We start from the raw sequence: 7,919 nt of genomic DNA on the forward strand, positions 1-7,919 counted from the left end.
TCAATCAAGTACTATGATAAAATACGTAACTATCAATCTATAATTAAACAGTTAGTCGAGTGCATGAAATACATTTAATTATCAATTGTCGTCATTTGTATATACATTTATAATGAGAAATAAGTTATGTTAAAAGGGTATAATTTTATTTATGATAAAACTTTTTTTAAAACGTTTATTTTAAAATAGTGTATAATATAATGAATTTTATATCTAATATCTATTTTCGCGAGAATTATTTAAGGAATTGGTTCTGTACGCTTAATATATTTAAAATTACTTTTTTATTTGTTTTGTCAAAAAAATTTCCGAAATTTTTATTACAAATGTGTGTGTGTCTCTGTTTTATATATTTTTTAAAAAGAATAAAAGTAAAGCAATAACACTAATATTTATTTAAAGATATTTTATCTTAATATCAAATTACGTTGTACGTTTATATTTTTATCGTTAAGATTTATTTGCATTTAAAGTAGTTTAAAGGAGCATAACTTTCAGTTTAGAAATATAATTTTAGAAATGTTTATTTATCTAATTTATCCTGAGTTACTAATTAATGTACCTGTGACATGTCGCGTCGGTAGTAATCGCCATCGAGGGATGCAGAACGAAAATTCCTCCATCTTTACGCTTTATCCCGGTGTTGTGATAAATCTCGCTTTTCTCGTTGGTCGAGCTCGGGAAGGCAGAAGTGATAGACATAGAAATACCATCCCCAGGCAAGTGATAATCCTCTTGCGGGCACCAAATCTTTGGCCTGGCATACTCCGATATCCTCTTAATCATCTTTCTTTTCACTTTATCCGTGCCGCTTCCTTGTGTTCTTTCTTTTTGCCGCACTGTTACAAATATTCGAGTTGAAAAACAAAATCTCAATTGCACCGTCGATCTGCGTTTAAAATCACATCAACAACCGATAGCTCATCTATGGTTCATCACGTCCGGGCAACCGATATGGACTGCGGCTACGATTGAATGCTCACTCTTTATATAGAGTCGCCAACTAAACACATTGCTTGTTTAGTAAATGATACAATTACGTTAGCGTTGAAAGAGAGCTCGCCGGCAGTGGTGTAATAATTTGGTTACGCCAAGCTGAGCAGACAAATAAGTGGTACCCACCCTTTGTCATTATCGGCTCTGGGCCCACCTTGCAAACGAGTTTGAAAAGAGTAGCAGGATAGGCGGCAGAAAAAAAAAACAGAAGAAATGGAGATAGAGGAAGTTTCCGGGAAACACGCGTTATCCGAGCTTTTATAATGCACTAAGCCTGATTCACGATACTGTGCAAAAGGAAAATCTCGGCTCAAGGAAAACCCTCTCTTCCGCTGCATCCTAGTAAAGCGAACGCGGACTGTCGGTGAAAGGAAAATCGCGAGGACGCGAATCTTCGAGTTCTTAGCGTTTACTGTGCTGGTAGCGCATGGTACACGCGAGCAAAATCGTCTGAAGGCTCTTCTTATCCTTCTTATCATGTTGAGCGCGAGGTAATAAATGTCTAGTTGCAAACGATTAGCATTTTAATAGCTATGATTATGTGAATTTATTTACTGTTTAATCTTTCAGACATTATTCAAAACCTTGAGAATTGTTTATCATAAATGGAAAATTTTGATTTTTATAATAACTGGTTTATCTATCTCGCGAATGGTGATAAATTATTATTTGTGATATTTTTTTCTCATGAATGATTACATTCCATGCTTGACAGCATTTATTTGTCCATATTTTGTATGCGATCTGTACATAAATTATTTTTATATATTTTTCAATTTTTTAATTAATAAAGAGAAAAATAATATTTTATGTATAGCAGTTGCACAAAATTGAATAATTCTTCTTGCGCGAGCGCATCATCGAAGAAACGCAAAGTGAAATCTTCATGACAAGCTTGCGCCTTTGCTCTTCTTATTCGTTGCCCTTATCCGGCTTCAATTGATAAGCCCTCTTCGAGTTTACTTCTCTCAGTATGTACGACTTCGTAAACTGTTCCTTCGAGAATCCATTGTGGCGGCATTATCGGTCGCGTTATTCTCTCACGGCACGAGCGCATGCATGGCTTTGACCTTTTTTCGCCGTGTCGAATTCAAAGGGAAACGCCCAGTGGAAGCAGAAATATGAAGCGCACACGCGCTTCAGTTTCGATGTTATGCACGTGGGAATTGCAAATTCTAGCGGGCGAAATAGACGAGACGCGTTTCTCGTCTGCAAGAGCGTGGCCGAACGCATTGAAGTAACCAATTGAAATGCTCGCTGCGTTTCCTCACGATCCTTACGACGCTTCCCTCGTGCCACGCGCAAAGATATAGTAGTCGGGGCAAGCATAAAGTGCGCGACGATATATGCCGCGAGGTGGGTGTGAATTTATGCCCTTATCCCGGCGATGCTACCGCTCGTCTCGAACCACTGTGAGTGGTTCTACCAGTGAAAATGCCGGCGAAAATTCATCGTTAAACGCCGGATACTTGGTAGAAACTTTATGGCATACCATACATACATGTAGCTGTCGAATTCTTCGATAATAGCAAGGGGTAGATCTCTCTTTCCACATTTAAATTAAAACTTATCTGTAAATTTATAAATGCATACATTTAAAAAAGCGAAAGAATTATAAACAAATATTTCGTTTAAATCACGTTTCTATATTTGTGTAAAACCTATATTTGAAAAAAGTATACTAATCATTTTAAATAAAAATTAAAAGTTAAAAAATGCTTTAGTTTAGATTATTTAGTATCATAGATATATAATTTGTTATTGTATATAGGAATAATTTTATCTTAATAGAAAAAGAGTGAGTAGAAAAGAGGATAATATTACACGAAGTAATAATATTTCAAGCTGTTCTGTTTTAATGGAAGCAAACGATTTATCATCGTCAATTTTCATTTAAATCTCTGACCACACTCGTAATTTACGGCTGCAGCTGCGAAATGTCACAGATACGTGCCACAAATAAATAAATCACTGGTGAACCGCGGATAAATTAAAAACTGTGACATGCGGTAGCATAGCAGATTATGAATATCCGTATTGCTAACGTCAACACAAGTATTGAAACAAATTTCTTACAATATTTTAACCGCATGTGTATAAATGATTGCACTCAACGCTCTAAGCTAATACGTATCAATTATCTCGCTAATTGTTAATTATGAGAAAAATATGGAATACATAATAGATAATAGAAAATAATTTATGAAAAGGAGGTAACAAAAGTGCAATCCAAGATATCTCTAGTTATAAAAAGGACCTCGCATTATTTATATGAAAAAAAAGTTTTCGGTCAATTATTGCATTTTGAATTTTTAATATGTTGTAGTACTTGTGCCCCTGATGAAAAGTTATAAATTTCATCAACTTTCTGTGAGTAGTTTCTGAACATTTATGAAGAAAATTGTAAGTAACTATTATATGGATGCTCTGATGAAAATTTTATTGTTTCAATTTTTTCTTGCAATCGTGATTGTTTTATCATTACATTTATTTTGCAGCTTTTGAATGATACTCTATCGATTAAAAAAAAAACCCCCAATATCTAAAAAATTACGGAAGTTATACCCCAAACAAATACCAGCAAAACATATGCAAGATGCGTACATTTGAATAAGTGCATTTATGCCACGCCTTTAGCGCAGCGCATTATACGAGGCGATGGTAACCAGAAATGCATACTTACGTAGTTACATGACGGCTAGTGAAGGCCACGTATTCGTAAAATGCAGCGATCGCCATAAAGTCTTCTCGTCGTTGGGGTGCGCCGGAGGCAGTGGGAGCTCCAAGGGATGATAGCGGGGGCCGAGAAGTGCACCCTGTGGACCGGTAGTGGTGCACGGTAGTTCCAACTACCCACCTTTTACATCTCGCAGCCACACCGCGTACGTAAAAGGGATCGGTATTTATGGTACTGCTACATTGATTCGTGTTAAGCCGACGGTACTTGACCTTCTGCTGCGAAGTATTCATCACTCGCGACCACGAATAGATTTCCTACGCCGATCGTATAAGATAACGTGTAATAGATCTGCTGTGGAATGCCTCAAGATTTTATAGTTTGCATATATTACGGAATAAAAAAATTCTCGCCAAGCTTAACATTCAAAGATATATCGGCATTGCATTAAAAAAGATAATTATATAATATTAAACTCACTTTCTCTATCTTTATTGTACAGGCTAATTTAAAGTTATTATATTTATTTGTTCTTTTGTTTTTTCTCGCTTTCCCTAAGTTTTAAATAAGTATGTGGAAAAATAATTTAAAATGACGATATCAAAATGCTTGAGACACATCACTCCAAGAAATGATTACAAGAATGAATCATTCAAACCCAGATCGTGTAACAGCGTAAATAAAATGCGTCTTACGTCACGTGGAAATTATCTCTCTAGAATCTAGCTAATCAAAACATCTCCTGCAGGTTGTAAAGAGTCACGAACCCTTTATGAAAGTCGTCATAGCGAGAGCAATATTACTAACAGCTGCACCGGCTGTCAGGCAAGATCGTGATGTCTTAATAATTGGAAGTAAGAGGGTGTCGGAACCGGGAGATGTAACTTCGCGGTAATTAACCCTGAGAAATCCACCGTCGTAAATGGAGACAATTCGACTCAACTCTCTACTCTAATTAATAGCGATATCTGGAAACGAATATGATGTAGAGCTTCGGTTACAAACCAAATTGCACAGTAGTATTATATACTTATACTGAGAGCACAGGTTTCTGTATTAAATCATAGTGGAACTTAGATCAAGTTGTAATCGCGACAACTCGGCTAAATAAACGACCGCTTGTCCATAGCGATAACATATATTATGTCATTGCCTTTTCTAACTTCATGTTAAAGCAACAGAGACAAATTAAACAAATATCGTACTTGAGAATTTTCATATTTCTATAACACACCAGATTTTATTTCTTATTGTTCCAATCCTGCTAATCTCATCATATTAAAAATAAAGTTAATTTTTTAATTAAATTATTTCATCTTATAATAGTTATTAAAAACTTAAATAAATTAATTTATTTTTTGTATTTTATTATATGCAGCGAAAACTATTACTCTTAAAGAAAACAGATTTGTTGCAGTTGAAATCAACATGAATTGTATAAAGGATATGAGCTCGCAAAGCACTGATGCAAGACATAAATTTGAAACGAGAAATTGATTTCTTGTAAAGAATGCACGGAATATAAAATACTAGTAAGAAATAATAAATAATTAGCTTTTAAAAGAAAGAAACAATATTTAAAAAAAAAGATTCCTTTTTTTAATCAATAATAAACTTTTACAAAAATAAATATCTCTAATTTTTAAAAATCCGTCATAAAAATAAAAAATTTTTTAAACCAAATTAGAAACTTTTACTTTGCCAGCAAATAGTTAACGATAAATATTCTTTATTTCAAATTTTCTCTTAGTTCTGTCAATCTACTATGTTTTATAAGCAAACTTTGTCCGTTCTAATATACCTTACAGCCAGTGAAGGCTTGAGTGCTAAGTCGTGTTTAACGTCGGCAATCGCATGTAGCTCAGTTGATGAATAATAACTACACAAACACTTACTTAAGCAACGATAATATTCAGCATGATAAGACTTCAGAAAATGCTTTAAAAATGTTTAGTATCATGACAACTAAGAAATCGAGAATATGTCTTACTAATAAACACTTATGCTATTCTATCGAGCATATGTCTTACTAATAAATATTTACTTATTCTATTTATAATAGATTTAATTTTAAATTTTAATTTTAAAAGATAATTTATGTTATATACCCATTATGCTTCTATAAATAAAACACAATTTTTATCTTACAATTAAAGTATTTGTAATAAACTCTTCGTAATTTTTACATTTAAATTATATATTTCTTTTAATTATTTTTTAAAATTATAATTATTAAAAAATCACGTTAAAAATAATGTATGTATTTATTAACATTAAATTTAAAAATCTGTTTACTCAATATTAAATTAGTTATAATTGCGTAAATGTAATCATGTTATATAACAAATAATAGTAACACGTAAACAACAAATAAATATGATCTACATATAAGTAATCCTACACAGAGGATGACTTTCAGAGTCGTCAGAGAGATTTAGTTGAACCGTAGCTGCTCAGCTCTTCTAAATTTCTCATATGTCCCTGAAGCGCCACAGTTAATTTTTAACAACGTTTCCATGTATTGTAAAAGTGCGTTATAACTGAATATAGCGGCATATTATTTGGAATCGTATATAACTTTCATATTTCAAAAATTGTAACGTCTCTTATAAGCAGTTTTGCAAACGTTTGTTGCAGATTTGTGTACCATTGTGTACTTTAATATAAAACATTGTGTATTACAGAACGGTTTTATAATGGCCTCAAAATAACGGAATGTGTTATGGGAGTATTTTGATAAAAACGGAGACGTATGGAAATGCAGAAAATACGGATAAGACATCGGGTGCGTTCTAATAACGCAATAAGAACATTCAGAAAACATTTACTTGATGAACATAAGATGTGTCCCGAAAATCGCACATTACCTGAGAAATTACGAAACCATTGGCACCTTTATAGTCTTGACTTGCACTTTTAGGTGCATGGAAAAATTCAATAATCTAATATCTAATCTAAGAAATGGTGAGGTATAGAAAAAAGATATGATAATAACGCACAAATTAAACACTTGCTTAAATTATTTAGTTTTCTGTCTTTGCTTATTTTTCGTTCTATTCTATTTTTCACCTAGCCTAAGATTTTCGCTCTTGTACTCGCGTCTCCTTAACCCAATTAGTCTAGAACAATGCATACACACCACTTTATTATACAAAAGAAAGAAAGTCTAACACTTGCGTTTCTTCTCGATGTTCCTTAAACTTTAGAAGTCCTTTATAAATCCTCTCATTTCCTCTCCTTCCTTTTGTACTGACTTCTATCTATCTATATATATATATATATATCTATATATATCTCTTCTCCCGTACGCGCGCTCTTGCTGTTTCCTATCCCCAGGTTCTCCTGAAAGCTCATGAATTTCCAACACACCGCCACCCTGCCCGCTTCGCGTCGCGTTAACTCGAGTACCACGTTTGTCTACGCAAACACTCGCATATTTACGCGAAGGGATACACATAATTAGATACGTACCCAGGTCGGTCTGGGTTCGCAGGAGTTAGCTTGTACATGCTGACACAGCTCGTGCATCCCTATGCTCTGCGCTAACTCTACAATCAAAGCCGAGCGTCCGCGAAAGAGTTGATTTCATCTTTGCGAATTATAAAATGCTACGGAAATTTGTCAACGAATAAAACAAAGTTGAAGATACTGCAATATTATATCAAAAGACGCAGTAGTGTGTCACGTGCGTGATAGACCACTTTCCAGGCACTTGCAACATAAAATAGGGAGTGTAAGTCGTGTGTAAAGATGAAAATTTCCGGGTGTAGAGTTTACGCACGAGCCGAAGGCAAGTCGGTCGCAGGCGCGTCGCACGGACGATTGTATTTCCAACTGTTGCCGCGAGTCTGCGAATATCGTGGATAATTGCCAAAAATCCCCCCAAAAATCCCCCCAAAGATCTTTGATAAAATTATAATCAGTGATAATTATAATTTTATCTTTGTTGATAAGTAACATCGGTTGGTCACGAAGCGATTCTCGGGAATCCTTAAAATCGTTATTTGAAATTTTTATATGTAAAACATCGGGTGATGTTTCATGTTACATATAAAAGTTTCCCATTTCTTTTCCAAGTCACTCAACCTAAAGTAAAGAAAATAATATATTACGGGTCATGATCATATATAATTAAAATTATAATGTTAAAAAGAATACATATATAATAATTATTTAAATTTATATAGTACATTTATAAAGAGAAATGAAAATGTATGTACATACGAGTACATCTGTTTTGTTTTTA

The sequence above is a fragment of the Temnothorax curvispinosus genome, unplaced genomic scaffold (genome assembly GCF_003070985.1).
Source record: "Temnothorax curvispinosus isolate PA1 unplaced genomic scaffold, ASM307098v1 QBEX01011001.1, whole genome shotgun sequence".
Taxonomy (NCBI): domain Eukaryota; kingdom Metazoa; phylum Arthropoda; class Insecta; order Hymenoptera; family Formicidae; genus Temnothorax; species Temnothorax curvispinosus.